The 21,780-nt window shown below is 41.3% G+C and overlaps 1 protein-coding gene across 1 annotated transcript in view; it reads right to left on the minus strand.

Moving 5' to 3' along the window:
* Positions 1-21,780, minus strand: part of LOC109423405 (uncharacterized) — a 234,113-nt gene that overhangs the window by 164,805 nt on the left and 47,528 nt on the right. The gene's annotated exons all lie outside the window — the stretch shown is intronic.

Here is a 21,780-nt window from a genome sequence, read left to right on the forward strand (position 1 = left end):
TTAAATGCAACATTTTCAGGCACCTTCTTCACCTTCGCGCGCCACCTGCTCCAACTTCCACGGAGGCGACAACGGAGAACTAAATTTTGTCGTCCATAGTTCTTCGGACGACACAGGAAAGATTTTACCAGGAAGATCCTTCAACCTGGTTTTCGTCGTCGTCGCCATGTGCTCTTGTCCGTCGTCGACAGCGCACAAGATCCCGATTAAATTACCTGCTTGCTGCTCGCCCTGGTACGTGGAGCTGGTCGTGATCCCGTTTCAGAAGGTAAAGCTGTAGCCATGCCATGTCCTGAGAAGCCCCAGTCAGTTGGATATCATAAGACCCGTGCGGGGGATGATGGGGGAGAATCGAATTTTGATATAACAATTTCGATAAGTGGACCAATGTGTACATTTTTTTCATCGAGGACGTTCGGAGGGAAGAGGGACAGCGTAAGCATGTGTAAGGCTGCGACGCTCGATGGGCAGCGTAATGGAGCGAAATGTCGATTCCGAGACGCCTCTTGTCCATTGGCGTAACTAAGGAGGATGGTGGGAGGAACAAGTACCCCAAAACCCAACTGTAGTAGTGGTAAAATTGAGTCTACGTAGTTTATGGACAGCGCTCAAGGGATTCTTCCAGGAATTCTTTCAGGTACTTCTCCAGGAGTTCTTCTCCGCATCCCTCCAGGCATTCTTTCAAGAATTCCTCCAGGAGCTCCTCTAGGAGTTATTTCAGAGAATTGCTGTAGAAATTCTTCCAGGGATTCCTCTGGAAATTCCTTCAGCATTTCCTCCAGGAATTCCCTCAGAGAATCCTCCTGGAATTCCCTCAGGGATTCCTCCAGGAATTTCTTCAGGGATTCCTCCAGCAATTCCTCTGGGATTTCTTCCAAGGATTCCTCCAGGGGTTCCCGCAGAAACTCCTCCAGGGATTCCTGCAGGAACTCCTCCAGGGATTCCTGCAGGAACTCCTCCAGGGATTCCTGCAGGAACTCCTACAGGGATTCCTGCAGGAACTCTTTCAGGGATTCCTGCAGCAACTTCTCCGCGGATTCCTCTAGGGATTCCTCCAGGGATACCTCGAAGGAATATTTTAGGGTTCCGTCCAAGGATCCCTCCAGAGCTTCCTCCAGGGATTCCCTCAGGGATTCCTCCAGGAATTCCCTCAGGGATTCCTCCAGCAATACCCTCAGGAATTCCTCCAGGAACTCTCCTCAAGGATTCTTCCAGGAATTCCCCTCAGGGATTCCTCCAGGACCTCCCACAGGGATATCTACAGGAATTTCTTAAAGGATTCCTCCAGGAATTCCTTCAGGGGTTCCTCCGGGAATTCCTTCAGGGATTCCTCCAGGAATTCTTTCAGGAATTCCTGCAGGAACTCCTCCAGGGATTCCTGCAGCGACTTCTCCAAGGATTCCTGAAGAAACTTCTCCAGGGATTCCTCCAGGGATACCTCGAGGGAATCTTTCAGGGTTCCGTCCAAGGATTCCTCTAGAGATTACTCTAAAGATTCTTCCAAAGATTCTTCCAGAGATTCCTCCAGGAATTCCCTCAGGGATTCCTCCAGGAATTCCCTCAGGGATTCCTCCAGGAATTCCCTCAGGGATTCCTCCGGGAATTCCCTGAGGGATTCCTCCAGGAATTCCCTCAGGGATTCCTCCAGGAATTCCCTCAGGGATTCCTCCAGGAATTCCCTCAGGGATTCCTCCAGGAATTCCCTCAGGGATTCCTCCAGGAATTCCCTCAGGGATTCCTCCAGGAATTCCCTCAGGGATTCCTCCAGGAATACCCTCCGGGATTCCTCCAGGAATTCCCTGAGGGATTCCTCCAGGAATTCCCTCAGGGATTCCTCCAGGAATTCCCTCAGGGATTCCTCCAGGAATTCCCTCAAGAATTACTCCAGGAATTCCCTCAGGAATTCCTCCATGAATTCCTTCGGGAATTAACTCATTGATTCCTTCACGAATTTCTTCAGGAATTCATGCAGGAACTCGTCTAGGGATTTTTGCAGGAACTTCTCCATGGATTCCTCCAGAGTTTCCTCCAGAGATTCCTCCATAAATTCCTCCAGAGACTCCTCCAAGAATTTCTCCAATAATTCCTCCAGGGTTTCCTTCAGGGATTCCTCCAGGTATGCCTCCAGGGATTTCTCCAGGAATTTCCGGGAATTCCTCCTGGACATCCTCCAGAAATTTCTCCAGGACATCCACCAGGAATACCTGAATAAATTTCTCCAGAAATTCCTGTAGAGATTTCTCCGAGAATCCTTGTAGAGATTCCTCCAGAAATTCCTTTAGAGACCTCCTGGTATTCCCTCAGCGATACCTCTATGGAATATTTCAGGGTTTCCTCCAAGGATTCCTTCAGAGATTCTCCTAGAGAATCCTCCAGAGATTCCTAGGGATTCTTTAAAGAATTTTTCCAGTGACCCCATCAGAAATTCCTCCAGGGAATATTTCAGTTATTCCTCCAAGGATTTCTACCAGAATTCCTCCGGGGATTCTTTCAGGAATTCCTCCAGGCAATTCTTCAGGAATTCCTTCGGGGGTTTCTCCAGGAATTTCTCTGGGGATTTCTCCAGGAATTTCTCCGAGGATTCCTGCAGGAATTCCCCCTAGATTTCTTCATGAATTCTTTCTGGAATATTTCCAGGGTTTTTTTTAGAAATTCCTCCATGGATTCCTTTGGAAACTACTCCAGGGATTCTTCTAGGAATTCATGCAGAGAATCCTCCTGGAATTAATCAAGGGATTCCTCCAGAAATTTCTCCAAGGATTCCTGCAGGCATTCCTTTAATAGTTCTTCCAAGAACTCCAAGAATTTCTTCATGAATTCTCCCAAGAATTTCACCGGGAATTCCTCCGTAGTTTGTGAGCAATTTTCCAGAAAATGTTCCATAAATTCCTCCAGGGATCAATTTAGAAATACATCATGGATTGCTTCGACAATCCCTCCACGGATTCCTCCTGGAATTCATGCAGAAATTCTCCAGGGGTTCCTTCGGAAACTCGTCCGTGTACTTCTTCAGGGATTCATCTACAGATTTTTACTGAATTTTCTCTAGAGATTCCTCCAGGATTCCCTTAAAAGATCCTTTTCAGAGATTTCTTCAGGGATTTCTCCAGAAATTCAGGAATTTCTCCACACATTTCTTTAGAAATTTCTCAAGGAATTTGTCCAGGGCTTAAGAAATAAATCCCTTAAATAATTTCTCTAGAGGTTCTGACGGGTTTGGTAGTCTAGTGATTTATATGGAGAAGGTCCTGGGTTCAATCCCTGGCCCGTCCCTTTCCTCCTACTTTGTATCTTTCTATATTCTTTCTCTCTGCTCTCTACATATACAACTCATGTATATTAACATGTTCATAGCCATCGCTAGAACAGAAACGTGTTGAAAAAGCCGTTTCCCTTCCTTCCAAACTTTCACTGCACAGTGTTCTCAATCCTCTTAGAAAACGCCTACAAGTTATGCAATCCAGCGAACTGTGGCGCAACATCTTCAAAATAATAAAAACACACAATTCTATCACCTTACCCTGGTATCCACACACCAATGTGTGAACCTTCTGCCAACCAATTCCCACCAACACTCCAACATCCGCATGAATTTGTGCTGGCGCAGAGGTATATTTGGCCAGATGTGGATACAAACGATTGCAATCATCACTTCCTTACCCTTCCCCCACATTGACCGGCAACCTGATGTAGCAGGCGCCATTGTCGCCTAAAAATAGAAGATCACCAACGCTCACACACTGAAGATGCATGCTAGTCCCCGGCAGATATCTCATTGGTTCCTTGTGTAAGTGTAGCTGGTCTGGCGATACTGGAGTAGCATCTACGGGCGGTCAATCAAGCTCAAGCTCAAGCTCAAGAATTTCTCTAGAGGTTCTTTCAGGAATTCCTTTCTGAATTCGTTCAGGAATTCCTCCACGGATTTTCACAATCTCATCCCCGTTAGTGTGGAAGATTTTCTGAAAAACTCCAGGAGGAATATCCGAACAAATTTTGCAGGGACCTCTATAGACACCCCAAGAGATTTCTCTAATGGAACTGGAAGATCAATTTAAAAAAAATCCTTGTAAGAATTTTTGCAGCAATCGCTGAAGGATTTTTTCAAACAAATTTTGGAGAAACGAAGAGAAGATTTTTTTACGAATTTCTAAAAAACCGCATAATAAAACATTTGAAAAAATCCATTGGTGAAATTCTTGAAGAAATTCAAAAAAAAAATTGAAAAAAAAGAAATGTCTGGAGATAAAAATATCTTCTCAAAGGAACCCTTGCAAGAATATCTGAAAAAATCCTCAAGGAATTTCTGAATAAATCTTCTGCAGAATCTCCGTTCTCAGTAGAAATCATAAGAAGTACTTTCAACTGAATCTCTAGAAGGATATAAGAAGAAATTCCCATGAAAATGCTTCTAGGGTTTTCTCCAGCGAGTGTTCTAAGGCTTATCCTAGGATTTCCTCCCGAAGAGGGGTGCTTCCACGGGCAGAGGGCAGATCCGATCGATACTAAAATTTCAAAATTTGAGAAAACTTCATTTCAAAAAACGTTCCATCCAAACTTGGTTCAAATCCGTGATGGTTGATAACACCCGGCTGAACACTCTGCGTTAGAGGTTCCATTTCCCGACCATTTTGGTTGTACCGGGATTCGGGATAAAATTTGTTGCCTGTCCCGGGAAATCCCGGGATCCCGGGAAATTTTTCAATGTGCTTAAAACGCATTTTTGCGATCAGGAATATGTTTTATTCATCAATTAAAAAAATCAATGGTTCAAATCAAGTAACTGGCCTTATCAATTTGAAATCGTTCTCTGAAAATACGACTTCAAGAAGCAAATGTTATTAATGATTTCATCAGACAGTGAGGGTCGCTTTTTAGAACAGATATTTCCGGAGTTCGATTTTAAGGCGAAACTGGAAGCATTTTCTAATTTTTTTGGTTTTTGATTTTTCATTAAATAACGAAGCAATATTTTCAAAATCGGTTTTCGTGCACATGTAGAGCATGGATCAAGATATCTTCTGAATTTTTTTGTGGTGGAAAAAGTTTTCCATTTTTGCATAAACCATTTTTTTGTGAAATTTTATTCAAAAATGGTTTCTGAAAAAACGAAATACATTTTCCACCACGAAAAAAAATCAGGAGATACCTTGATCCATACTCTACATGTGCACGAAAACCGATTTTGAAAATATTGCTTCGTTATTTTATAAAAAATCTAAAACCAAAAAGTGAGGAAATGGATCCAGTTTCGCCTTAAGATTCGGGCTCAACTTACCATGTAGCGATGTAGCTCAAAAAGTGACAGCTTTTTTACAATGACTTACGAAAAATCAATCATTTCCGAATCAGTCTAAGACGGGTTGGCATATTACTTTATAGCCGATTCCAGTTCTTCACGCATGCTTGATGGTTTTATGCATACAGAATAATCCAGCATTCAACTTGGCAGCATTTTAATCGGTCTGTCTTCGGCAGTCTCGCAACAATCGAACTCCCAGTTCCTTGATGAACTTAATCATTTGCGTTTTCGATGAGCTTTCCAGTTTTGCTGGCACTTGCGTTAACGACGGAAGACCTTGAAGGAACTTTAGCGCTGTTATTATTTCCTTTTGGCGCTGTTTGTTGCTTCTTTTCATGATTGCATGGAAGAGGTCGTTTCCAACTTTAAAGTTACTTTTTGTAAGCTTCGAAGACAAGAAACTCAAGCAGCCTTCCGCAGACAGTAGTATAGCATCTCGTCTTCCCGATGCTTCCGAAGCGAGTCTGATTGGCTCAAGAGCTTCCTGATATTTTTTGCCGCCTCAAAATCATTGTCCAACATAAGTCTAGAAAGGCCTATTTCGAAAAATTTCTCTTTGAAGCAATCAAAACCGTGAATGAAGGGCTCCAGCGCCGTTTAAGTCGAGTTCCAACGAGTTTTGATGTTCACACACAATTGAAGTGATTTATGTAACATTTTCGTGATTTTTGTAGAAGGCGATTTTCGAAAAAAAAATCACTTCTCTTCGAATACGTTTCAAAGACTCTCTAAATTCAAATTAAAGTGAAAAAAATGTGTAAGAAATGTGAGTCCCGGGAATCCCGGGATTTTCGGGACGGTGAAAAATTTTATCCCGGGATTCAGGAAATCCCGAATTTTTCAAGATCCCGGGATTTTTTGTCCCGGGATATCCCGGGTTGTAACCTCTACTCTGCGTGGTTTGCCCCATATACATCTTCCAACTGAAATTTTAACGCAACAGAAATAAAAACCTAGCCACGCCACTGATTTCACCAGAGCGAAGCAAAGATGTCGTTTTGTTTACGACCTGATCGGTATAAGTAGCTCTGGCTGGCTGGCTGGCCGGTTGGCTGGCACTGAAATCTGGGTTCACCAGTGAACTGCTATGAAGAGGAATCCGAGGACTGCGGTGCGCAAAATGATGATCGAATCGAGATTGTCGAGCTACAACTACTCATCGCACATGGGGGAAAATATTGCTTTTGATGTACGCAAATAATTGGCCACCCACAACACGGACCGTGGCTGGTCTGCTGGGGACGCATGCTCTACGGAAAAATTGAGGCAGAGGGTTTTTGGAAAAGTTGAAGCATGGATGAGTTTGACGAGGGTCTCAAGAGTATATTGGCTTTATTAGTATTACATTTTATGTGCAATGGCGATTTCGACTGGATACGGATCAACTACTTCTGGATTGGCTCTCTCAGTCACTAGATGGAGACAAGTATTTTATACTGTTCCGACGTTTCGGCCTTTTGGTTGTGGCCTTCTTCAGAGATTGAATCTTTTTAGAAGCAGGGAAAAGCCCCTGCAAGTGAAACTTCCATCTGAATCCCGTCTCCTAGAAATACTGGAACTGGTTAGAACGCGAAAAACAGTATCTTTACTTTTTACTAGAAGAATTTTCATCTTTACTATAAACTTTACTAGAAGAATTTCCATAATATTTTGCTCGAACTGGTCAGTATAACATTCCCTTCAAATTCACGTCGCATGTGCAGACATACACCTCGAAGAAAGTGAGATGGCGCACTGCGATGACGAAGATGATGACAACCCGCGACATCGAACATCCACCGATGAACACATGACGACGACGACCAGCCAGCCAGCAAGCCAGCCGTTCGAGGAATCCCCCAATCGCCGATCGAAGAAGATCACCTTAACCCCTTCTTCACTCGGGAAGCAATCAGTAGTGTAACACACATCTCCATACCTCCTCATGTGATCAGTTAGCGACCGAGATGACCACAGCCGAAAGAGAGAAATCAAGAGAGAGAGACAAAAGACATTTTCTTAATTAACTCTTTAAAAACTGTTCGTTTCGCAGAGATCGCTGCTTGACCAACGACGACGACGTTGTTGTCGTCGTCGTCCAATCGGAAAGATGCGATTGCCTGTTAGTGACCAATATGTTCGGCGACAACGACGCGAGACAGTGACCAAGATCCAGCAGCGACCAACGGCGAATGACGATCGCTCGCTGCGGTCTCGATGGTTTGGAGGAGAAAGCTCTGCTACTCTGTGTATGAGATTCATATCGCACTTTTGAGACCGTATGGACGGAGTTTAACGTAGTCAGAAGCCGAACGGTTACGATTTATGATTATTAGTGGTTGGGTTGGGAACATCTCTAGGGCCGTTTTATCTTCTTGTTACTGCTGTTAGTCTGGTGCAGAGAGCCTGATTCTTAAGTTAGAATTCTTTATGGCTTTGTGGTTCAATGACTGATCCCAATGCTCACCAGAGAATCAGTAGCGAACACCAATTTTGCAAGGTTATTGTCCGGTATTCTTGCAACACGTTCTATATAGTGCTGTCATGGTCAAATCAGCTGGTTACTCAAGGCTTCCAAACTTGAGCGCCCCTACTGATACGCCCCCAAGAAAATTACTTCTGTACCGCACCTAAATAAGAATTGTTCCTGAAATATAATTTTACGAAATTTTTCAGTATATATTGCGGAAAGGACATTATTGATGCATTTTGAAACAAACAAAAATTCTTCTTGAAAGTTCAAGAATATTCTCCGGGATTACCTCCATGCACACCGCTAGAAATTCCTTTGAGAATTACTTTAGCAAGACACTTTTATAAAAGCATTTAAATTTAAGTTCTGTTGGATACACATAGAAAGAAGCAGCCTGTTTCACACAAATTTACGTCTTCTATTGAGTCGAGCTAGCAATCGCTTGAACCGAATTGGCAGATAAAACGGTTGTAGGAAAAAAGGTCGAAGGTCAAAAAGTCGAACGCCGCGGCTCAACATCGAGCAACTTCGTAACGTAGAAGTGGCTCAAGACTACGCGCAGCAGTTAGCAGTGGCCCTACCAACGGAAGAGCAGCTTGGCGCAGCTACACTTGAAGATGGCTGGAGGAACATCCGATCCGCCATAGGTAGTACCTCGGTTACAGCACTAGGCTTCGCGACTCCGAATCACAGAAACGACTGGTACGACGGCGAATGTGAACAGTTGAAAAACGAGAAGAATGCAGCATGGGCGAGAATGCTGCAACACCGTACGAGAGCGAATGAGGCACGTTACAAACAGGCGCGGAACAGGCAGAACTCAGTCTTCCGGATGAAGAAGCGCCAGCAGGAAGAACGAGATCGCGAAGCGATGGAAGAGCTGTACCGCGCTAAGGACACACGAAAGTTCTACGAGAAGCTGAACCGCTCGCGCAGAGGCTTTGTGCCACAAGCCGACATGTGCCGAGATAACAACGGGAATATTCTCACGAGCGAGCGTGAGGTGGTCGAGAGGTGGCGGCAGCATTACGATGAGCACCTCAATGGCGACGTTGCAAGTACCGAAGGTGGCGTGGTAACAGATCTAGGAGTACAGGACGAAAGACTTCCGGCCCCTGACCTTCAAGAGATTGAGGAGGAGGTTGGCCGATTGAAAAACAACAAAGCCGCTGGAGCAGATCAACTACCAAGCGAGCTTCTAAAATACGGTGGAGAAGCACTGGTGAGAGCACTACACTGGGTCATTACCAAGATTTGGGAGGAGGAAGTATTACCGGAGGAATGGATGGAAGGTATCGTGTGTCCCATCTACAAAAAGGGCGACAAGTTGGATTGCGGAAACTACCGCGCGATCACACTACTGAGCGCTGCCTACAAGATACTCTCCCAAATTTTATGCCGCCGTCTATCACCGATTGCAAGAGAGTTCGTGGGGCAATATCAGGCTGGATTCATGGGTGAACGCGCTACAACGGACCAGATGTTCGCCATCCGCCAGGTGTTGCAGAAATGCCGCGAATACAACGTGCCCACACATCACTTGTTCATCGATTTCAAATCGGCGTATGATACAATCGGTCGAGAACAGCTATGGCAGATTATGCACGAATACGGATTCCCGGATAAACTGATACGGTTGATCAAGGCGACGATGGATCGAGTGATGTGCGTAGTTCGAGTATCAGGGACACTCTCGAGTCCCTTCGAATCTCGCAGAGGGTTACGGCAAGGTGATGGTCTTTCGTGCTTGCTGTTCAACATTGCTTTGGAGGGTGTAATAAGAAGAGCGGGGATAAACACGAGTGGGACGATTTTCACGAAGTCCGTTCAGCTGCTTGGTTTCGCCGATGATATTGATATTATTGCTCGTAAATTTGAGACGATGGCGGAAACGTACATCCGACTAAAGAGGGAAGCCAGGCGAATCGGATTAGTCATTAATGTGTCGAAGACAAAGTACATGATGGCAAAGGGCTCCAGAGAGGAATCACCGCGCCCGCCACCCCGAATTCATATCGACGGTGATGAAATCGAGGCGGTTGAAGAATTCGTGTACTTGGGCTCACTGGTGACCAACGACAACGACACCAGCAGAGAAATTCAGAGGCGCATTGTGGCAGGAAATCGTGCCTACTTTGGACTCCGCAAAACTCTATGATCGAATAAAGTTCGTCGTAACACGAAGTTAACCATCTACAAAACGTTGATTAGACCGGTCGTCCTCTATGGGCACGAAACATGGACCCTACGTGCAGAGGATCAACGCGCCCTTGGAGTTTTCGAACGGAAGGTGTTGCGTACCATCTACGGCGGAGTGCAGATGGAAGACGGGACTTGGATAAGGCGAATGAACCACGAGCTGCATCAGCTGCTGGGAGAACCAACCATCGTCCATACCGCGAAAATCGGGAGGCTACGGTGGGCGGGTCACGTCATCAGGATGTCGGATAGCAACCCGACTAAAATGATTCTCGAGAGTCATCCGACCGGTACAAGAAGACGTGGAGCGCAGCGAGCTAGGTGGGTCGACCAAGTGGAGGACGATCTGCGGACCCTACGCAGAGTGCGGAACTGGAGACAAACAGCCATGGACCGAGTGGAATGGAGGAGGCTACTAAGTACAGCAGAGGCCACCCCGGCCTTAGCCTGACCGGTAAGGTAAGTAAGTCAAAAAGTCAACAGTCAAAAGGTAGAAGGGCCAAAAGGTCGAAAAAATAGGACAAAAGGTCGAAATGACAAGTGGTCAAAAGGTCGAATCAAAAAGGTGAAAAAAAAACTGACCGAAAAGGATTTTAAATCCTTTTAATCGTCTTTTTTCTCAATTAACGTTATCATTGCAACTTGGCCTGAGTATTTCCAACTTAGTGTTCTTTTAATACTTCCACAGTTATAAAATGAAGAGCTTTCTTTACCTGCCATTGCGTTAACTTGTATATTGCATAACAAGCACATTGATCCACTATACCCAGCAATTCGACAACATTTCCCATCCAGAACGGGAATCTATCCTTTAATTTTTGCTTTGTGTAATAGATTAACTGGTACTAGTTTATTGTAGAAAATTTATCTTCCTTTTGAATAACGGCAGTTCTTTCGAGTAACATATTCACGGGTATAGGCGTGATTACAATTACTGCTTCCTATGTAATTTTGCCTTCTTCGAAAAATAGGCAGTTATTTCTAGTAAACACGTTGTGAAAAGTTTTTGTGTACTTACTTATAATATAATTGTTCATAATATTCTTCTTTTAAAATAGGTCGTTCTTTCGAATTATACTATCACAGCAGTTTTTTTTTTAATTTGACTTTTGATATTTCCAAAGACATCTCCCTCAAAGTTCTACTAAAATGCCGGGGCCTGTGGTGTAGTGGCTACACGTTCAATTCATAACTATAATACGCAATTCTACTAAAACCGATGATTTTAAAGGGCCAAAAAATACGTCAGAATTGTGATATGTATTTTCATGTTTTTTTGTCCCACACATTTTTTTTTAAACTGTATGCTTCTTGACGGGCCGCTAAGCCTTGAGATACGGACTTCAAGTTTTGAAAGTCAAATTCATCAAGATCTACTAATACAGTGGTAGACTTCGTTTAGCCGAGGCATATTTTTTCTATTTTTTTCGCAACTGTAATATTTTTATGTTCTTTTTTAATTTTTGTAGGATCTTCTAGGTAATTTGTATTAGTCAATGGGATGCAACAACACATTATTTATTTTCTGGCCGTTAAAAAGAAGAAAAATAGAAAATTTGCCTAGACATTCGTTTAGCCGAATTGTACATTTTTTAGAATTCCATAATAAAAACCATCAAATTTCGAATAACATCCAACACAATCATTTTTTATGGTGACCTGCATTATAGATCGACTTATAAATCATGAATTTGATCGTTTTCAGAAGTGTTGCCATATTAATTTTACATGCATCTCATATAAGTAAGCTGTAATACTGAACATGTTTCCAAATTGAATATTATTTTGATCGGAAGTGTTTTAAAAGATTCCAATAAAAGTATCACGACGAGTGCAGGTCGAACATCTCTCTCTCTCTCTTCTTGGCGTAACGTCCTCACTGGGACAAAGCCTGCTTCTCAGCTTAGTGTTCTATGAGCACTTCCACAGTTATTAACTGAGAGCTTCCTCTGCCAATGACCATTTTTGCATGTGTATATCGTGTGGCAGGCACGAAGATACTCTATGCCCAAGGAAGTCAAGGAAATTTCCTTTACGAAAAGATCCTGGACCGACCGGGAATCGAACCCGTCACCCTCAGCATGGTCATGCTGAATACCCGTGCGTTTACCGCCTCGGCTATATGGGCCCGAACATCTACGAAAAACAAAGTTTTCCACAGAAAAAAAATACCACAAACGGAGATGAACCAGCCATAGGCTGAAAATCTCGATAATAAAGATAAAAAAATGCCACAAACCTTAAAAAAATCACGTTATTAACCCGGGAGCGGTCGCGTCGTGTACTGAGTACACGCACCATGAAAAATGCTCGCTTGCGGTACACAGCGTGAGCGTGGCGTCGTTGCAGGTAGTCAAAGACGCGACTGCTCGAGGGTTAAGTATTTTTTTGATGAAATATGATAGTTTTACTTGCATAAATCACAGCGTTCACTACTCTTACGTCCTCTAATTGCTCCCGAAATCTGCTAGACTGTATTCTGGTTAAAATAACATACATTGAACGCCTCACATTTTAAGAAATGGCACCCAAAGTATTCAAATTTCTAGCATGAACTACTTGTTTCAGAATTTAGACGTTCAAATCTAAGACTCATTTATAATATATTTCTTGAAATTGAATGAAATAAGCCAATGTTTCGACCATGTCATGTATTTTAGTATGACAATCTGCTTTAAAATAAACAGGATTCAAAATTCCCGACTCTTCTTACAGTTCTTTCGCTTGGCAGTCTTCTAATTCATTTAGTAATGCTAGTATTATACAGTTATACGTCAAATGCATTAGGATACGTCTTTATTACTTCACAGCTTATTTTAGCTTTTATCAATCTCATTTTGATGTTTAACCAACCGAAAACCTATATACTCTATTTTCTCACGACATTTTATGCAATAATTTCAACATTTCCAACAATAATTTTGTGTCATATTTTAAAAACAATTAATCTAGCTTACGTTAAAGTGTTCACAAAAAGCATTTTCCTTAAATAAATTAATTTATCATCGTTTCTCCTTATCGGGACAAATTTTTGTAACATTTCGTTGAATTTCACAAATAAATAAACTTTTAAGGTCAACTATCTTGCTAAAACGTCATTAACTAAATGCCTTTTGGTATATCCTCGAAATACACTCGCGAAATTACAAAAAATCTATTGAAAACCAATTTTTCATTCACCTCGGCTAAACGGATGTCTAGGCAAAAAATGACATTTGTAGGGTTTTTACCCTCGTTTTTGTTTCTGTGTATATGTAAGTGTGATGTATCAGCTTTTCATAAAATAGTACTATATATACAGTATGCGGCAGGAAAAAATGCGAAAGTGTTTTTCAACTTCAAACCTCGTTTTCGTCCATTTGACATTAACCAATCTATGTTTCAACGTTCCATAATCCATAATAGGCTAGTTTTCTGAAAAGTTAATTAAAAATTTTCCCATTTTGGTCACCAACTTTTACAGGGCGGCGCCTGAAGCTGAAGACAATCAGAATTTTCAAACCACAGAAAAGCACACAGGTCGTTAAATTTCGTATCTGATAAAACACAATTTTTATAGTTCTCTACAATATCATCAAATATATGTACTTATTTCATCTAGTATGTGAAACTACATGACTCTGGATCAGTGTGGTCCAGTTGTTATAGTCATTTTGGACCATTGGGCGCGCAGTTTAGTGATACCCGCTTATTAGGCTTACATTATCACATGTTAAACATCAAATATGTTCATTTTTATTTTTCAGTGCTGGAATATAGACATTGACTGATACACCGTCATGAAAAAACAGTCATGTATATCCCATATTTAGCGTGTACTAGTGCCTTGAACTTTTCGCATTTTTTCCTGCCGCACCCTGTACTTCTTTTGAATCTTTTGAATGAGTTTCCTGACACTTTTTTGGAGCTTTGGAGCTTTTGTCCTTTCAGCCATCTTCCTCTCGACGTTTTATCCAAGTTATTTTTTATTACAAACTTTCGACCTTTTGACCCACCGATCTGTCGACCTAGTTATATTTTCATTTCGACCTTTCAACCTTTTGACCACTTGCATTTTCGACCTTTTGTCCTAGTTATTTTTTAATTTGGACCATTTGATGGATCAAAAGGTCGAAGGGTCAGACCTTTTGACCCTTCGACCTTTTGATCCATCGACCTTTTGTCCTTTCGACCATTTGACCGTCGATCTTATGACCTTCGACATTTTGACCTCCGACCTTTTGTCAAAGAACCCTTTTGACCATTCAACCTTCTTTCTTTCGACCTTGTGTTATTTTTTTTATTATAACCTTCTGACCTCACGTCGGGGCCCGTGGCGCAGTGGTCCACACGTTCGCTTCATAAGCGGATGGTCATGGGTTCGAACCCAGCCCCGGCACTTGCAATTTTTCGTCAGCTGCTCTTCCCCCCCAGAGCAGCTGGCACTTGACCCTCTTCGAAGCATATAGCTCTAACGGACCCGGAACTTTTGGATATCGGCGAACCGCAACTCTTAATGACTCCCAATCGGACTGGAAAAGGAACAGCAGCCACACATCAGCATCATCGTGCTCATCATTCTACCATGGACAGGGTAGACGAATGAAAGAAGTACAAAGGCAACCAGTTCAATACAGTAGAATAGAATAGAATACATTTAGGCGCTGTACAAAGTGGAAGTGCAGCGTCCAATTGAAATCGCTCACGTAGTACCCTAGTGGACAAAAGAGCTGTAAATTAGGTTAAGTAAGTGATTAAGAATAAAAAAAACCTTCCGACTTTTTGATCCATCGATTTTTCGACTTTTTGTCCTAGTTATAATTTCAATTCGACCTTTCGGCCTGTTGACCACATGCATTTTCGACCTTTTGTCCAAGTTGTTTTTGCTTATTTCGACCTTTTGTCCTTTCGACCTTTTGACCGTCGACCTTATGACCTTAGACCTTTTGTCATAGAACCCTTTTGACCATTCAACCATCTTTCTTTCGAACTTGTGTCCTAGTTATTTTTTATTATAACCTTTCGACATTTTGACCCATCGATTTTTCGACCTTTTGTCCTAGTTATTTTTTGATTTAGACCTTTTCACCTTTCGACCTTTTGACCCTTCGACCTTTTGAGCCTTCGACCTTTTTACCTTCGACCTTTTTCGACTGAGTGTAATCAGTTTCGTACCTTTCAATTTCGCCCTATGTTGCTTATCCTTTGACAGATACGCGTATTTCGGCTACCACTTGTAATCTTCCTCAGTGTCAGTTATCAGTGGATAACTGTTACATAAGCTCATGCTTGTATTCCCTTATGTATTTCTTCAAACATTTCTGAAGGAGTTCCTCCAGAAATATTGTCAGATTTATTCCAGAAGTTTTCTCCAGGGGTTCTTTGGAAAATCTTCCAAACGTTTTTTCAAAAGATGCAATTCCTGGCGATTTTTTTTACAATGATACAGAGGATCTTTCAAAAATTTTACTAAGGGTTTCCCTTAGAAATTCAGTTTTTTACAGTAATTTTTAAGAAATTGTACCTTAAATATCTGAAGAGGTTCCTCCAGATATTACTTTATTATTTCAGGGTTGTTTGTGAGTTTTTTTTTTATTTTCTCTAAAAATTCTTAAGAGGGTTTTCTCCAGGCATTACTTTTGTATTCAGATAAGTAATTTCTTCATAGATTCTCTCAACAATTGCCTTAGAAATAACTCCAGATACTATGCACTGCCATTTTCAAGGATTTGAAAAGAATATTGATGTGATGTGATGTAATGTGATGTAAAGCCACCACCAGTGCAGGACTTGCCATGTCGTACGGTTCCTCTTAATAGCAGGGTTTTAAAAGAATATTTTCTATAAACACATGCAAGGAATTCTCCAGTTCTTCTAGGTATTATTTTAAAGATTTCTGCAAAAATTCATCTTTTATTTCGCAGTGGTTCTCTAAAAAATTCCTCCAAGAAATTGCTTCAGAAATGGCGTAAGGTTTTTTTTTTCAGAAGTCTTTCAGAGGTATTTCTAACAGTTCTTTCAAGGATTCCTTCAGAAAATCCTCCAGGGAGCTCTGGAAATTTATTGATGGATTTCATCAAAAATTCCGCCAGAACCTTCTTCGGCGCTTTCTGAAGACATTTTGTAATGATTTCTTAAGATTTTTTTCAACGTATTTTCCAGGAATCTCTCCAGAAGGATTTTTTTTCTTCGAATTACTTGCAGAGACTCCTGGAGGCTCTGAAGATTATTTTAAGCGAAGAAAGAAGGTATCCTAAGTTGTAACTCCAGGTATTCTGCTAGGCATTCATGCAGGAATTGTTCAAGTAATAACTTCAGAAATTGCTGCAGGAGGAATTCCTTCAAAAACTTTCAAGAATTTCTTCTCGGAGTCTTCAAAGGTACCTCCAGGCGTTTTCAACGGATTTCTTCAAACAATCCTTTATGAATTTCTCAGAAATTGCTTCAGGGATTCCTTAAAGAAGTGTTCAGTAATTTTTGTACAATTTCTGGATGATTTTTCTTAAAAATCCCAGGAGGAGTATCTGAACAAATTTTGCAGGAATCTCTATGGAAAGCCCAAGAGATTTCTCTAATAAAGCTGAAGGTCAAATCGAAAAAAAACCTTGTAAGAATTTCTGCAGGAATCACTGAAGGATTTTTTCAGAAAAATATTGGAGAAACAAAGAGAAGTTTTTTTTAAGAATTTCTAAAAAACTGCATGATAAAACTTTTGAAGAAATCCATTGGTGAAATTCTTGAAAAAATTCCATAATTTAAAAAAAAATGTACGGATATAAAAATATCTTTTCAAAGGATCTTCAGAAGGAACCCCAGCAAGAATTTCTGAAAGAAAACCTCAAGAAATTTCTGAGGAAATCTTCTGCAGAATCTCAGCTCTCAGTAGAAATCGTAGGAAGTACTTTCAAATGAATCTCCAGAAGGATATCAGAAGAAATCTAAGGAAACACTTGAAGGAACCTTAGGACGAATTTCTTTTAAAAAAAGCTGGAGAAATACATGGAGAAACTTCTGTGAAAATCCTTGGATGCTCATAAAATAATTTTAGGATTTTCATGTAAAAACCGTAACTGGGGGGTCATTTCAGTATTACGTAATAAATGAAAGCTGCCTATGAACTACTGCAAACATTTTCGGGATGAATGTCTGCAGAAATTGCTGGGCACATTCATGTAGGAATCCCCTCAGTAATTCCAGAACAAATGCCTCGTAGCCCTGAACTAAGCTTCTAATTTCACCAACCAGGGACGAATGACCTTCGGGCTAAAGTCCCCGAACAACACCAATAGAAGACCAACCTGTGGGGTGAGGGCTCGATTTCCGCTGCGGGCGATGAAACTTTCAGTGAAAACAGTTTCTTCTCCGTATTCACTGGTGTATGCCCCGTGTGTCCCTTGTCAAGTGTTAAGTTTCGTTTAGTCTGAACGAACAATCTCTGGCTGAAGATGGCGTCCGTGTTTTTTTAATCGCTGGTGGACTGAAGAAATAGTTAAACGAATTTCTGAAGGAATATCAGCAAAATGTACTGAATAAGCCACTGGAAGAATTTGTTAAAGAATCTTCAAAGGATTTCTGTAGATTCCTCAAAGGAATCCCTGTAGAAAATCCAGAAGAAGGAGAATTTCCGCTGTTTTTTTTTTAACCTTTAGATAAGTTTCTAAAATAACTCCTGGAGGAGTTTTAGAAGGAGCCTATAGAAATTTACCTGAAAGAATATCTGGAGAAATTCAGTACGTAATACCTTAAGTGAGCCCTGTCTTAAAGAATTCTTAGAAGAATTTCTGGAGAAAAAAATGCCGGACGAGTTTCTGACGCAAGCCTTGCTAGATTTCAAGACTGCATTCCTGGAGAAATTCCTCAAAAAATCCATCGATAAAATTTGGAAGAAATCCATAGAAGATTGACTTTGAATCTTTGGACAAATTTATGGAGAAATCCTGTAGGGAATGTTTGAAAGAATCTTCAGTGGAGTTTTTAAAAGAACCGCTGGAAGAGTTTCTAAATAAATCTTGGTAAGTATTTCCAAATGAGTCTAAGGAAGATTTTCTAAAGAAATCCTCGAAGAAATTTCTGGAAGAACTTTTGTTTTTCTTTTAGAATTGCTGAAAGCATTTCTGAAGGAATCTGTTGATGATTTTCGGAGAGAATTCTCGTACATATTCCTGAAAATATGTTTGGAGAATTTTATTAGGAAACCCATGAAAGATTTTGGAGAAAATCATTAAGGGGTCCTGTAATGAAAATTATAAATTAAATTTAAAAAAAAATCTCTAGCAATCCATGGAAGAGGTTCTAAAGAAATGGAAGACATTCCGAAATGAATTCTTAGATCATTTTTTAATGGATTCCATGGAGCATCGGAACCAATCACTTATACACCAACAATTAATCTTTTAAAAAGTTTGGGAAAAAATCTAAAGGAAACTAAGAATTTTCCAACGGAATCAGTGGAAATATTCCCTAGAGAAATCTGAAAGGCAATCAAGGTAGAATTTCTTGCTGAAGAGAGAATTGATGAATGTGAAGAAGTGTATATGTCCGTCCCTAAATATTTTAACAATTTGCCCAAAATGTAGAAGAAACAGAAGCTCCAAACAAACTGTGGCACTAATGATAAAAACAAAAAAAAACGATAGACAGATTTACCCTTGAAAAAAAATGCCAAATAAATCACGCTGAATCGTTGGGCATAGCAAATTTAATCGTTTGGATTCCGTTGACTGAGAAAACCAAAATCTCCATGGTTGAAATATTACCTGGAAGACTTTTTTAAGAAATCGCAGGATGATTCTTTTTAAGAATACATGGATAATTTTTGGATGAATTTCTGAAGATATTCATGAAAAATTAAAGAAATCCCTAGCATAGCATAGCATAGCATAGCATGAATACTTGCACAAATCTTGGATGGAGTTACAAAGTTGAATATATCCATTGACATTGCTGATGTCGCTACTATCTACAATGTCATAGAATCACTCAGCTCCACACACCTGGCCAAGTCCTTGCAAGCATTTGTAAATCCCTTCATCAACTTAGAAAGAGCCCAGAACTGAAGCGGCTTTCAATAGATGAAAATAGCTAGGATGTTGAAAATAGCGAATTTTCAACGTATATGCAGTTATGTAGCAAATATATACTGAAGTATAATTATTTATGAATAAACAATATTGGAAAGATCTCACCAATTGTTGTGTGGTTTTTTGTGATTCAATGCCGATCATCTAATTGTCTTGATTAATGTTCTTCTCAGCAAAGAACAACACAATAGTGAAAAATAAACACCCTCGTATCTATTGTTTTGATTTTCACGCGAGACATTAGTGAACGCGACCGATAATGCTGCCATACTCACCCCTTACAGGAGCGATGCATGTACAGCAAAGAACAACACAATACTCATGAAAAATTAAAGAAATCCCTGTATAAAATTTCCGAATGAATCTTTTCCTCAGATAATTCGGCATGGGAAGTGGTCGTGCTCGCGTATAATCTGCGTGTAAAATGCACCTTTGTCATCATCAGTACTTCCGGAGTGATGGCTGTGTAAGTTTATTATGCTGAAGTTGAAAAATCGGCCCTTGATCATCAACCTGTACATTCTTTCGTCGATCGGCCACCAAACGATCACGTGCCTCAGCATATCGCCCATCACGATGAAAGCTGTACACTGCTCCCGTGTGTTGCCGCAACTTTGATAAATGGTATGATCACTTCTAAACGTTCGCACCAAGGATCCTGCCCAACACAGCTCATGGAGCGGTACGATGCCGTACCCGCGGTCCTCCAGGAGATCGGCGAGTATGCGGGTGCTCCCAATGGAGTTGAAAGATCTGCAGTTCCACGTACCTAGTTTCCAATCGCAAGTCCTTTTTGTTCGCTGGGGCCGTTGGTTTTGGTTCGTATTATTCTGATGCTGATTTTCATTTACAACGGTTTTCTACAGCTGGCTCGTAGGGCCGGATACAAACCCCCAACTTTCCGAAGGACCATAGTGCATAGTTGAGCTTAGAGTCCTTCCCTGGCACTCGGACGTTGACAAGCATCGCATCCAGATACTCTCAATATAGTCTAGATGAATGGCTGCTCATTAAACGCCTTTAAACGCCTTTAAATGCTCATTAAACGCCGGCTGCTCATTAAAGCTTCATGAGCCCAAGTGAGGTGCAAGACATTAGATTATCTCAACATTTAACTTGATGATGATGATGTAGCATGTCCAATCTTCAAAAGGATCTTAAACTGTAATGGAGATTTAAACGGAGAACAATGCTCTTCAAACAGATCACGATCGCTAGCTAATTCATGACGCGCTAAATGCGTAAAACAACTCTAAACAAACTGAAAACAAGTAACAAATTAGTATTACCGGTAGATTTATCGCCCTTTATGGATAGTACTCGCTAATTATCACTCTCAAACTCGTCCCGTACCGGGGGGATCGTCATAATTGATACGGACAATCTAAACTGGTATATTTTCAGTTGAATAAAAAATAGAACCTTAGCTACGGGATCGTTCTGCTGCTCCGAACCGCTGACCAGCTATGCGTAGACGTATATCTGTTTGTTTCACGGTGTTCCTCACACTTCCCGACAATAGGTACCTACTGAAACCGCTCCATCACGACGCTCGCACTTCTACCGATCCATACCGACAGACCACATCCGAGCCGCCGGCCGCCGTCACCGACGGACGGGAGGATGCGACAAAAGCTTTTAAGATGCCAAACACACACGCAGGCGCGAGCAGATCCATATCCATCCACTCCACTAGACTCTAAGCGGGCACTTTCACCGTCAATTAAGCAACGGGAACCACCCAGCAGCTCTCGGTCCGGTTGGTCCTCAAGCGTTTGGTTGCAGTAAGAAAACGAGCGCGGTGTTGCGGTGGAGAAAGGTGAAAACCGAAAGAAGCACCAATCCCGCGTGTGTGTGATGGATAGAATCGATCATGAGCCTCATCGCGTCACGCTTGTCACGTTTGATGTTTTCGACTGCGCTGCACCCCGTTTCCGTCGTCTCCTACCATGCAACGCATCGTGGCCTCTTCCTCTGTAGTAGAGTAGCAATACTTTCCGATCAAAATACGACCATTTGTGCTGAATAGCGCAGCACCCATAGCCAAACCTTCTAATTGCCTTTTACACGGATTTCGGAGGTTGCGCACCTGTGCTTTGTGGTGGCTGGCACGGTTGCAGCATGTGGCGTGTACCCATGCCCTCTCTATGGGTAGATCGGGTAGATCGATCGAGCGGCGGGGTTCCCCCTCCCCTGCGCTCTTAGAAGGGGTCGTTGTCGTCATCGATGCACTATGGGACGGAAAGAAGAACTTTGTAACAAAAAATAGACAAGAAAAGGTGAGTACACGTTGATGCCAGATACTCTGGAGAGCTCGTTTCATGTTTGTATTTTATATGCTAATAGGCTTTACCATCTAACCAAATCAATAAGATAACACAAAACGGCCAACATCAATGCAATGCCATTTTACAAGATTTAAGCTATCTGAAAAAAAGTTGGAAAATCAAAGTATCTCACTGAATTTATTTTTGAATTAGAAAAATCACAGAAAGTCGGATGATTCTATTAGAGGTTTACTGGCTATCTGAATTTACCGTGAATTTCTAGGCATTTTATCAAACGAGATTTTTTATAACTTTCTAGTAAAATCCTTTGTCTTTGTACATTGCTTTACCTGAGTTCTTAACCCAGGCGACATTTTCGAGTCCTATCAATTTTGGAGATGTTTTCAAAACAAACCTACTCGAATAATAAGACATTCGGATAATTTCTGCTAGGGTTCATGATAAGTTGCAATAAATGCACTTTCTAGGTTATCAGGATTCTGA

Source organism: Aedes albopictus, chromosome 3 (assembly GCF_035046485.1).
Source record: "Aedes albopictus strain Foshan chromosome 3, AalbF5, whole genome shotgun sequence".
Lineage (NCBI taxonomy): Eukaryota > Metazoa > Arthropoda > Insecta > Diptera > Culicidae > Aedes > Aedes albopictus.